Genomic DNA, 13865 nt, shown 5'->3' with positions numbered 1-13865 from the left:
CTGAAAGAATAAGCATAGAAAGAGTAATCAAATTATGTGTGAACCAAGTTTGATATGGCTTTAATAATTATCCTCCATTTCCCCAGAGAATGATCATTTCGCTATTTTTGAGAGTTAAAATTATGGTCTACATTCCTGAAAACAGTCCAACAAAAAGAGCATGAGGGAGGCCATTACACAAGGGGAAGAGGCCACTTCACACAGTGGATTTGGGCTGGGTACCATTAAAAGTAGCAGAATTTAAAAAAAATGCAAAAGCCAACTGGGGGCTGGGTTAAATCAAATGCACATCCAAAATGGTACTACTGTGCAAACACATTCCATGGGGTTTCCTGAGTAATCACCTTAGGACTGCATCATCTTAGGGCTCCTCATTGATGCCATCAGGGCAAGATTTTGGGGGCAGAGGTCCATATGAGACTCTGAGTAGGAAGCTGAAGGACTTTGGGGCACAGGTGGGTATTTCATCACTCCTTCCTATTGGAGGTCATAGCCCAAGAAGAGAGAAGAAAAAACTGGAATTATACCACTGGTTGTACAGATGGTGCTATCTGTATTCCATGAAGACTTCTAGTAAGAGGTAGATTTCACCCCATAGCAGCTGGCAATAATGTGTTTGCTAAAAGTCTCCTAAATCTGATCAGGAGAGTTTTAAACTGAATCTTGATGGGGAGGAGAGAATATTTCAGAAGACAGAGGAACACCAAGTACTGGGGGATAGTAACTTCAGGAAAGTTGGGAGGTGCTACAGGAACCTGCAATTGGGCAGGAAAAAACAACAAGGAAGCAGCTGGAGGAAATGACTCATGGTTTCAGTTGTCTCTATACTAATGCATAGAACATGGGAAATAAACAAGATGAACTTGAGCTCTTAATACAGGATGACAAACATGATAATAAACATTACTGAAACCTAGTGGAATGAGACTCATGATTGTAATGTACTAATTGAGAGGCATAACCTAGGAATAGACCATACAGGAAGGGAGGAGTAGCAACATTATATGTAAAGGATGGGTATACCAATAAGAATGACTTGCAGCATGGCAGGCAGGTCTAGAGTATTTGGGTAAAAATTGTAGGAGAGGGAAACAACAGTGAATTCACAGCGAGAGTCTACTATAGATCTCCAAGCCAGAATGAAGGCTTGGATGATGCCTTCCTAGAGCAATTACCAAAAATTCAAAAAGAAGAGATATAGTAGTCATGGGGGACTTCAACTATTCTGATATCTGTTGGAACTCAAGCTCTGCCAAGAATGTAAGATCCAATAAATTCCCCATTTGCCTTGCTGACAATTTTAGAGCTTTTGGAAGCTGGTAACTCTGATTCATTAGAAGTTAAAAAAATAAAATAAAAGTTGGATGGCCAACTGCCTGGGATTCTGTAGCTATGATTCTTGCATGGCAAGGAGTTGGGCTAGATGACCTTTGGAGTGCCCTCCAACTCTTCACTTCTATGATTCTGTGAAAACCAAAATCAAAAAATACCTGACTGCACCACTGAGCATACTGAAAAGTGGAGGGGGGAGAACCTTGAGAGAAGATCAGGGGGTAGCCATGCTTATCTTCTGCTAAAAGAAAGGAGCAGGCAAAATTAACCAGGTGTCTGGATGATTGAGTAACAGTGTGCAGCGCTGCAAATTTGTTGCAAGATAAAAAGAAAAGAAAAATATTCTGATAATGAATAATGAGGAGAGGTGGGACAACAGCCAGGTACTAGCAGAACGGAAGAATGCTGCCCAGATGATTATCAGGACATTCTGTATTTTGTTATATGAGATTTATGTGGGAAACACACACACACACACACTCGGGAATTGAAGAACAGTGACATATCCCAGGATTGTATATGAAATGTAAGCAGCAGATCATGCAAAAACACTGCCAATCTGCTCAAACCCCAATTGTCTACTTCTTAGTTCTGTCCACACTTTTCAGGATCTTGAGGGGGTTTTTTTCCTTCCTTTGCATTTGACAAAGCTATCTGCCTCCCTGTTAGCACTGCCCCTCATGTTCTTGTGCATTTTCTGCAAAATATCTACAGCACAGGGAAAATTTACATTTGGGGACATTGTAACCTAATATCACATTTCTGATTAAATAATGGAAGATGATGTCAGGATCCTGTTATTCAGCATTATATTTAATTCATCACAATCTTCAATTTTTTAAATGCATTTAAGGCTATAACAGAACCTCTAATCAGCTGCATTGGGAGAACGCAGGAAGTTTCCAAAAGAATTTAGGTCAATCTTGCAGTCACACACCCAGGGCCTCAATTATACTATGACTGTTATACATATAAATTAGGCACATTATTTGACGTTGTGTGATTATTTATTTGGAAGAAAACCTACTGCTGTGTGCTTATGCAAGGACCACAAGTTATGCTTGGCCTGGGAACCCTACTTCTGAAATTGCAAATTGCTGGGTTTGTAGAACCCAGAGCTTTGATTGGAATGCTGCCTTCAATATCCGCCCAGCTGTGACAAACAAAATCTAATACAGCAGAACCACAGAGGGTGAATTTTGAGAGATTCAGGGCAGACAAAGCGAAGTATTTCTTCAAGCAGCACACAGTAAAACGCTGGAATTGACTTCGACAAAATGTAAGGAAGGCCACCAATTTGGTCGTGGTGGTTATGTACTACCTCCATGTTCCGAGGCAGCATGCCTGTGAATGTCAAGCGCTGGGGATCACAAAGGGAAATGATATTGGCGCTCATGTCCTGTTTGGTTGGCCATTGTGAGAATACAATGCCGGACTAGGTACGCCTTTGATCTGATCCAGCTCTTCTTAGAATACTTAGAAAATAAACACTGAATCCAACCTCATAACCTAATTCACTCAGCTAGCTTGGCTGCTGTCACATTAGTTTCTGGTAAGATAGACATATAGCTATTCTAAAGCTTTGTCATTTGTGTACTATTAGCATTGCTTCTCTCCAGATATGCCAATTTAGATTCCTTGAGAACAGCAATTTAAGGGTTATAGAGACAGAGCGCCCCAGAGCCCTTTTCAGATGCTGTAAGAACAGAGAATGTGCATAGGCAGGCATGTAAGCACATTTCAGATATGCTGAAATTCATAGAATGTACTTATTTGATACATTTAAATCCCACCCTCCAAAACATAGTGTTTTCTCAGAATAATACCTGAAAAGGTCTAAGTTCTTCTACTATCTCAGGCACAAACAAGTCACACTGGCAATCCAGACCAGAATCAAGGTCACAGTGCTATCACATCAGCACCCACTACCCTCAGGCCACAGATACAAGAGATAGGCAGGTGTGTGGAGGAATGAGAAAAGTCTGTTTCCAGCATTCTTTGTCCTCTAGTGCAAGGGGTTGTGCAAGCCATTGTGAAACAAAGTTACCAGCAACTTGCTTATGCATTCCCTTGCACAACATCCTGCTGGCACAAAACATTTCACCAGTGGAACAAGTGTACTGCTAAGTGACAGTATTAACCCAATTTAATTAATATTAAATTAACTTAGTCATACACTGGATACAACTAGGGTGCTTTAAAAGTAAACCATCAAGCTGGAGTACTGCACTCAATAAGCTATGGGACATAACTTATAATGCCATCACCTTAATGAAATGTCTTTATCAATTTTGAATACCTTTGTTTCCAATTTTTAACATCACAAATTAAAACTGGAGCACTTAAAATGTTTAAATGCAACAAAATCAGCTGAAATTAATAGGTCTCAAAATCCACAGCCAACAGTAGCCAGCATGTCTTGCTTCATGATAAGACTGCTCTGGGACTGGAGAACCCCACACAACATTGTTCTTTGTGTCGCCAACTGGCTAGGTACCAGGATAATCCTAGGACCTACCTGCATTTCAATGGACTGTGATCCCCTCCAGCTGTCCATTTTATTGCACATTCGTTATTTGTGCTCATGGTGGTATCAGGGCAATTACATGGAATCCCTCAAACACCCGCAGTGCAAACAGTACTAAAAGAAATCCTGTAACTTTTCATACCAACCAATGTTCTGGTGTTGTTGTCCCCCACCCCCATTGCAGTATAGTGCAAAAGTGGCCCTCCAGGAGGCAGTAAATGCAGTTACATTGGATAAGCATCACTGAACTAAGAAAGTGGAATAATGTACAAACTGTTCAGTATAAATCTACTATGAAAGCATTAGTATTGCATCAAATATATGTTGCAGAATATATTCGCCAAACAAAACCCACCAGGCTGGAGGTGCCTAGGGTTATCCTGTCTGCATTTCAATGGACTGAGGACCATCACAGGCGGATGATCCATATAGCACAGGTTGATGGATCAACACACAGCTCTGACTCATCCTCTCAAAATCCATACACAAGAAATTGAGATAGCATTCGCTAATTTAGGGATGTATTGTTGTTTTCTCAGCAGCAGCTTTTGCCTTTTATTTGAGATATTTCTCAAACCTGGTAATTGTGCTTGGTCAAACTGGCTGAAAATAATTTAAGTTTAGATGGGTTTCTTGAATGTCGAATGTCAGTTTCATTCAGGCTCAATTAATGTTTTAAATGGTGTTGTTGTTTGAACCACCAGTGGCTTTATTGTGCCAAGATTTGAGGGTAGACACACTTGGACTAGATTCTCACTGAGGTGGTAAACATGAGTCAGGACTGTACCACTTTAGACTGCAGGTTGAGGACACACATAACCAAATACTACTCCATACAAAAATGGAGTATTGTTCTCACTCCCGGCTCAGTGACGTCTACACTGGCTTGGTCATGTCCACAGAATGGAAGATGCCAGGATCTTCAAGGATGTGCTCTATGGAGAGCTGGCTTCCGCCACCAGGCCAGTTGGCAAACCAACACTGTGTTATAAAGATGTCTGCAAATGTGACATGAAGGCTGGCAACATCACATGTTTCCTGCTTGGCAGGGGGTTGGACTCAATGGCCCTTGTGGTCTATTCCAACTCTATGATTCTATGATCAACCCTATCATGTGGCAACCCCTTGCAGACAACCACAATGCCTGAAGACAATGCAGTCACATTGTGTATCCATAGCAGTGACCAGAGGAGAAATGACCAGTGGGAGGAGTGGAGAGAGGAGAAACGCCATAGTCCATCTGCAGCAGCACAACTGGACACCTTCATCTGCCCCAGCTGCAGGAAAACATGTCTCTCCCACTTTGGTCTTTACAGCCGTACCAGGTGCTGCAACCTTCAAACAGCTTGACCTCACCCCCCAAAGGCGTACTCTTCCATTGTCTCCTGAGACAGACAGATGCCAGCAGCAATAAAAATAAAATTTATTTCACCTAGAAATCAGAGAGGAGAATCTAACTCAGCCTTCCTAACACACACTAGTGTTCTAAGTACAGGAACGTTTTAAGCATGGAGGAATATAAAAACCATATAAATCCTCAGTTTTAACACCGCAGTAAAAACAAAGCCATAGATAATTATTCTCAACCGTTACTGTGTAATGCTACCAAGTTATTGTGGCAGTATAATGCAGTTTGTCTGGATACCCATTTGGTTTCTGCTCCACTGCAGAAATTTCTCCTACAGCTGAGAGGTACATGTCAAACAATATATGTGAACTTGCCCTCTGTAAAGTAACCCAGAATTTGGTTGGGTAGTGTCACTCCATAGCTGCTAAGGTATGTTACCAATGATCTACCTCCTTACAGCTGCCCTAAGTCACAGAGCATGAATCAGAGGTGAAGGAAAAGAAAGATTTTGTGTCATTGTTATCCAAACCTTTCTGCTTTGCTGACTTTTACACTTGGTTGCTCTCTCTAACATTCCCCATTTACCACAGTCTTGAATGCTCAGAGTTCATGTTGGATGGCTTGCTTATTAGGGGAGAGTATGCCGGGCAGGAATGTGACCAGAATTTACATAGGGTTTCCATTCCTTTGGCCCATACAGCTAATGCTCAAATGTGCATCTCAAATTCTGAGCATGTAGCAGCCTAGATGATACCTACAATATTTTTTGCAGTGTCAGAACTGTCCTCCTGTCCTTGCCCTCTAATCTTCAGTGATTATCAAGAAGAGATAATGAGCAAATACTCCCATAGTTCCATGCAACTTCAGTTTCATTCAAAAGCCTCCAAGCTAAAAGTGGTTTCAGACATTCAAGATGTTATTGACTTTTGCTTCCTGTTTTCAGTGCATGTTGGTAATATTAAAAGAGAATTCATAGCCACTCTTACTTCTAAATAAACATGCATAGAATAACGTTCTAAACCATTCTTTGATTAACACTTTTGGGCTCTCTCTTTTTAAAACCTACAAGATCCCACATTACCCCAGCTTTGTTAACTGTTAGAGGTAGTTTGCTGTATATTGTTTCAAACTGTATAAGCTTAAGTCTGTTCTGAGACTGCTTTTGCCTGTATAGCAGCCTATTAGTTGAAAACTGCCAGTATATCTCCCCTAATTTTGTTTTCTTTTTAAACATACCCAGTTCTTTCATCATTTTCATATGTGTCATATTTTTCAAACTCAGTGAGTGGAAGTCTGCCTTTCACAAAGATAAGGCTGTGAGAAGGATTTTTAATACCAAGGTGTTTCTGATAATAACAAAAAAAAATGTATAACAATAACAAAAAAATGTATTCCTCAAACAAAGGTTTCTTTATCACCACCTATTTTCCTTTTCTTTCTTTGATTTGCTGTCCTTTTTATTCCTGAACTTTGTTCCATTTCCTTCCTTTATTTGGTCCTCTGCTCACACTTCTTCTATCAAAGTCCCATGTGTACCTCCTTAGGGTGGGTCAACTCTCACTTTGGTTTTAAAGTCTGCTGTTTAGAACACAGCTACGTTGACACTGTAACTATTTAATTTTCTGTCTCTTGCTAGACCTGTCTCCCACAGTGTCTGACCATCTCAACATTTTGTAAAAAACAAAAACCTGTTAACCTCTACAGATAGAAAGCTAAAGTATAGTGTGAATTGAATCTTAAGAAAATGAATACAAGAGGGAACTGAACCCACACCTTCTACATCCCAAGTGAATGTCATAATCAGCCTTCTTTACACTTCTGCCAAGAGCTCCCTGCTTTCTTATATGAAAGCTACTCTCCTGACTCCCTCAGGTAGTCACAAGGAACTACTGGGTTTTTGAAGGTTTCTCTAGCACAGTAGTTCCTAAGAAGCATACTGGTCCTCAAGTTCTGTCTTAGCTGATATTAGGGATGATAATTTTACAGTTTGGGGTCCCTTTTATTCACTTTAGCTGTTTCGATGTTTTGACTGATTTTACTACCTGTATTTTATAGAGGTTATTTTCTGCTGCTTTTACATATGTTGTTTTTAGGTTAGCACTACAAGTTTAAGTGAAGCCATGTCCCTGTTCAAATAGAAAGAATCTGGGCTGGTAAACAATGGAACCTGGTTTCATGTTTAGGACTCGCCCTCCTCTTCTGATCGCACACTTTTAACTGATTTTAATATTGTATTTTGGGACTTTGGTGAAAGGGGGGGTAAGAAAACTAACAAATAATAATTAGCATGGAGGGAGTCTTAAACCATGGCTGTCAGACCAGAGCTGCTGTGTCTGAATTGGGCTTATATGTCTGAAGGCGAGGTTGAAATTTTATAAATAAATACAAAGAACTAAATGTTAAGATTGCTGGGTCATAATACAGATGGTAGTATTAACTTTAATCATACTTAAGAGTAGATAAGTATGATCTATTAGAATGAATGAGCACAGCTAACTTAGGTCCATTCATTTCAGTGGATCTATTCTGAGTAAAACACAGTTGGATACAACCCAGAGTTGTCATACACACACACACACACACACACACACAAACACACCTTTAACAGTGCATAAGAAGAAAAATGCAGTCATGACAGTTCCTTCATCTACCTTCTCCCAATCCTGCAATAGCAAGCAAGATTCAGTTTTGCACCACAGCAGAGGGTGGAAGAGTGGACAAAGGAACCAAGTGAAAGAATAGGGAGCTCTGGCAAACTGCATAATTTCCCACATCTCAGCAGTTTAAACAGGGCTGCATGTTTTAATTAGGGAATTACTAAGACTGCAATCTTATATACCAAGGATGGGGAACTTCAGGCCCAGGGACCAAGTGTAGCTCTCCATGCCCCCTCCCCAGGACAAGCCTCTCACCAACGTACTTTGTTCCTGGCTAGATTGTTTTTATCTGCATTGATGGATATGTGTTGAAATCTTTCCAATGTTGTTACATTAATTGCTACACCATTTTTATCTCTGACTCCCACCATTATCAGCAAGCAACTCCCATAAAATAACCATAAGGGAATGTAGTCCTCAGGCTGAAAAGCTTCCCAGCTCAGTTAGAAGGGAATCTCATTAAACTCAATCAGATTTACTCCTGAGTAAACATGCAGAGGATTGCATTGCAAGGCTGCAATTCTGTGAATACTTACTTGTGCATAAGCCTCACTGTGCAGACTTCTGAATATACAGATAGGATCAGGCTGCACAGCTTTAGAGGGCAGGTTTATTCCTTGGCGGTGGGGGAGATACTTATTTCTCCTGAACCGTGATTTCTCCCTGCAAATGTGAACCTCAATAAATTTCCACACTCGCTAGACTCACTTCTGGTTTCAGAGTCCAAGTGATGGGGAAATCCTTTAAATACAATCATTAAGTGTGTATGCAGAAGACAATCTGCAGGGAACAGGAGAAAATCTTCCTCCAACTATCACTTCCCCTCCCTACAAATGCCTGTCAGCCATTACGTTTCCTTGGTAGCATTTAGTTCCACCTAATTTTAGTTGATAATCAGTGGGGCTGGATTTTAATCACTGAGGACAATTTTTAATTGGTAAGACTGAAAATGAAAGTTTTGTTTGTTTGTTTGTTTGAATATAGTGGCCATCTGCACCTCCACAGGGCAGGAATTCCAGTCAATGCACCACTACAGAGGAGGCTCTATCCTAATGGGTGCTTCCACACTGTCCCATCATGTTGTTTTCTATGATCCAATTCCTATCTACCTGTTTTGCCCGCATCCTGTCCAGAGCCACTGTGTTTAAAAGCCCATTTATACTAATCAGTTGTAATTTGACTTCTTTACCAGTACTGTCATTAGAAAAAGTCTGCTTTAAACAAGCATTTGTTGTTGTTGTTTAGTCGTGTCTGACTCTTCGTGACCCCATGGACCAGAGAATGCCAGGCACTCCTGTCTTCCACTGCCTCCCGCAGTTTGTTCAGACTCATGTTTGTAGCTTCGAGAACACTATCCAAGCATCTCGTCCTCTGTCATCCCCTTCTCCTTGTGCCCTCCATTTTTCCCAACATCAGGGTCTTTTCCAGGGAGTCTTCTCTTCTCATGAGGTGGCCAAAGTATTGGAGCCTCAGCTTCAGGATCTGTCCTTCCAGTGAGCACTCAGGGCTGATTTCCTTAAGAATGGATACGTTTGATCTTCTTGCAGTCCATGGGTCTCTCAAGAGTCTCCTCCAGCACTATAATTCAAAAGCATCAATTCTCCGGCGATCAGCCTTCTTGATGGTCCAGCTCTCACTTCCATACATCACTACTGGGAAAGCCATGGCTTTAACTATACGGACCTTTGTTGGTAAGGTGATGTCTCTGCTTTTTAAGATGCTGTCTAGGTTTGCCATCGCCTTTCTCCCAAGGAGCAGGCGTCTTTTAATTTCGTGGCTGCTGTCACCATCTGCAGTGATCATGGAGCCCAAGAAAGTAAAATCTCTCAGTGCCTCCATTTCTTCCCCTTCTATTTGCCAGGAGGTGATGGGACCAGTGGCAATGATCTTCGGTTTTTATGATGTTGAGCTTCAGACCATATTTTGAACTCTCCTCTTTCACCTTCATTAAAAGGTTCTTTAATTCCTCCTCACTTTCTGCCATCAAGGTTGTGTCATCTGCATATCTGAGGTTGTTGATATTTCTTCCGGCGATCTTAATTCCGGTTTGGGATTCATCCAGCCCAGCCTTTCGCATGATGAATTTTGCATATAAGTTAAATAAGCAGGGGGACAATATACAGCCTTGCCGTACTCCTTTCCCAATTTTGAACCAATCAGTTGTTCCATATCCAGTTCTAACTGTAGCTTCTTATCCCACATAGATTTATCAGGAGACAGATGAGATGATCAGGCACTCCTATTTCTTTAAGAACTTGCCATAGTTTGCTGTGGTCGACACAGTCAAAGGCTTTTGCATAGTCAATGAAGCAGAAGTAGATGTCTTTCTGGAACTCTCTAGCTTTCTCCATAATCTAGCGCATGTTTGCAATTTGGCCTCTGGTTCCTCTGCCTCTTCTAAATCCAGCTTGCACTTCTGGGAGTTCTCGGTCCACATACTGCTTAAGCCTGCCTTGTAGAATTTTAAGCATAACCTTGCTAGCGTGTGAAATGAGTGCAATTGTTCAGTAGTTGGAGCATTCTTTGGCACTTCCCTTCTTTGGGATTGGGATATAGACTGATCTTCTCCAATCCTCTGGCCACTGCTGAGTTTTCCAAATTTGCTGGCATATTGTGTGTAGCACCTTAACAGCATCATCTTTTAAAATTTTAAATAGTTCAGCTGGAATATCATCATTTCCACTGGCCTTGTTATTAGCAATGCTTTCTTAGGCCCATTTGACTTCACTCTCCAGGATGTCTGGCTCAAGGTCAGCAACCACACTACCTGGGGTATACGAGACATCCATTTCTTTCTGGTATAGTTCCTCTGTGTATTCTTGCCACCTCTTCTTGATGTCTTCTGCTTCTGTTAGTTCCTTTCCACTTTTGTCTTTTATTATGGAAATATTTGTACGAAATGTTCCTTTCATATCTCCAATTTTCTTGAACAGATCTCTGGTTTTTCCCATTCTATTGTTTTCCTCTATTTCTTTGCATTGCTCGTTTAAGAAGGCCTTCTTGTCTCTCCTTGCTATTTTTTGGAAATCTGCATTCAATTTCCTGTATCTTTCACTATCTCCCTCGCATTTTGCTTGCCTTCTCTCCCCCGCTATTTGTAAGGCCTCATTGGACAGCCACTTTGCTTTCTTGCATTTCCTTTTCATTGGGATGGTTTTAGTTGCTGCCTCTTGTATAATGTTACAAGCCTCCATCCATAGTTCTTCAGGTACTCTGTCCACCAAATCTAAATCCTTAAACCTGTTCCTCACTTCCACTGTGTATTCATAAGGGATTTGACTTAGATTGTATCTTACCAGCCCAGTGATTTTTCCTACTTTCTTCAGTTTAAGCTTGAATTTTGCTATAAGAAGCTGATGATCTGAGCCACAGTCAGCTCCAGGTCTTGTTTTTGCTGACTGTATAGAGCTTCTCCATCTTTGGCTGCAGAGAATATAATCAATCTGATTTCGATGTTGCCCATCTGGTGATGTCCATGTGTAGAGTCATCTCTTGTGTTGTTGGAAAAGAGTGTTTGTGATGGCCAGCTTGTTCTCTTGGCAGAACTCCAGCCTTTGCCCTGCTTCATTTTGAACTCCAAGGCCAAACTTGCCAGTTGTTCCTTTTATCTCTTGACTCCCTACTTTAGCATTCCAATCCCCTATAATGAGAAGAACATCCTTCTTTGGTGTCATTTCTATAAGGTGTTGTAAGTCTTCATAGAATTGGTCAATTTCAGTTTCTTCAGCACCAGTGGTTGGTGCATAAACTTGGATTACTGTGATGTTAAAAGGTCTGCCTTGGATTCGTATCGAGATCTATCATTTTTGAGATTGTATCCCAGTACAGCTTTTGTCACTCTTTTGTTGACTATGAGGGCCACTCCATTTCTTTTACGGGATTCTTGCCCACAGCAGTAGATGTGATGGTCATCTGAACTGAATTCGCCCATTCCCATCCATTTTAGTTCACTGATGCCCAGGATGTCAATATTTATTCTTGCCATCTCATTTTTGACCACATCCAACTTACCAAGGTTCATGGTTCTTACATTCCAGGTTCCTATGCAATATTTTTCTTTACAGCATTGGACTTTCCTTTCGCTTCCAGGCATATCCGCAACTGAGCGTCCTTTCGGCTTTGACCCAGCCGCTTCATCAGCTCTGAATCTACTTGTACTTGTCCTCCGCTCTTCCTCAGTAGAATGTTGGACGCCTTCCGACCTGAGGGGCTCATCTTCCAGCGTCATAACTTTTATATGCCTGTTGTCTTTGTCCATGGACTTTTCTTGGCAGGGATACTGGAGTGGCTTGCCGGTTCCTGCTCCAGGTGGATCACGTTTGGTCAAAACTCTCCACTATGACCTGTCCATCTTGGGTGGCCCTGCACGGCATAGCTCATAGCTTCTCTGAGTTATTCAAGCCCCTTCGCCACGGCAAGGCAGTAATCCATGAAGGGGATAAGCATTTACTCTCCTTCATTCCTTTCAATATGCCCTCTTGAATGGAAATACTGTAGCCACTGCATTTATTAAAAGTGAAGGTTCTCAAGCCTGCCTTCAACCCCTATGCTCTAGCCAATGCTTCCTTTGTGGGGAAGAAGGGATATTCTTGTTGTTTACTGGTATTACCTCCTGTATAGTGCTTCACATTTAGATGTATGTCATTGAATTCACATTGGCTTTTGGTGGCCAGGGACAGAACAACATTAAAGCACTAATCCAATCCATTTACTTGGGAGTGACCACCATTGAATGAAATGGGACTCACCATTGAGTAGACATGCACAAGACTGCAATTATGCTTTAACTGGAAGATTGTGTGATTAATATATTGTTACTCCACCTGAGCTCAACCTACAGATGGAGAGGGTTCTAAATTAAAAGGGGAGCATATAACACACTGTAAGGAATTTCCTGCCATAAGGTGTGCCAATGGCCACTGACTTAGAGGGTATTTTAAAAGTCACATAGGTCTGGCAAATGGCTAGCACTTATGATGTCTAATGGAACCTCCATGTCCCATGGAAGCATCTGGTTGAATACTGTTGGAATGCTGGATTGATCCCACAGGGCTTCTGCATTCTTATGAATGTAACAAATCCTTAAGAGCTTTTGAGTCCTGATGCTGAGCCAGTGTGGTGTAGTATAGAATCATAGAACTGCAGAGTTGGAAGGGACCACAAGGGTCATCTAGTCCAGGCACAGGCAAACTCCAGCCCTCCAGATGTTTGGGACTACAATTCCCATCATTCCTAGCTAACAGGACCAGTGGCCAGGGATGATGGGAATTGTAGTCCCAAACATCTGGAGGGCCGGAGTTTGCCTAAGCCTGATCTAGTCCAATCCCCTGCAATGCAAGAATCCTGCCCACAACTGTTATAGGAGCACAATCACGAGGCTGCCAGATTCAGATTGACACTAAAACACAAAGCTTGTGTGGTGGCCATGGGTTAGTTCAGAAGTGCCCAACCTTTTCGGATGAAAATCTGGCAGTGCTCACAATGCTACATGCAGCAGGCAAAACAGCAACACTTACATACCCCAAATAAAACAGAAAAACAGGCAAGCCCATAACCAAACACTTCCCCCCCAAAAAAAATTAAAATTGGAGGGACAGGGGCTACAGGCACCAAGTCAGAGTGTGTTACGAGGGCTGGCCTAAGGCATTTTGGCACCTGAGGCGGACCCCCAACTGGCACCCCTCTACCTGCCAGGGAAGAAGGGGTGAGGGAAGATCTACATCAGGAACAAGGCGGGGGGGGGGAGAGATCAACACCAGGATCAGCTGCCCCTGTGGATCCTGGCACCTGAGGCGCTCACCTCACCTTGCCACCTAGGTAGGCCAGCCCTGGGCACTGTATTGGGAACACCTGGGCTAGCCATTATCACTTCAACAGTAATAGTGTGAAGATGTAAACCAGTGGGGCCTATGCCACCGTAAAAGAAAGGCGGTATTGACACACAATGAATTCCAAAAAGTGAACGGCCTTTCCAGCTCTGGAGCAATGTCAGCTGTTGCGA

This window comes from Podarcis liolepis, assembly GCF_965112155.1.
Source record: "Podarcis liolepis genome assembly, chromosome: 10".
NCBI classification, from domain to species: Eukaryota; Metazoa; Chordata; class Lepidosauria; order Squamata; family Lacertidae; genus Podarcis; species Podarcis liolepis.
Note: the sequence above shows the minus strand (reverse complement) of the source record.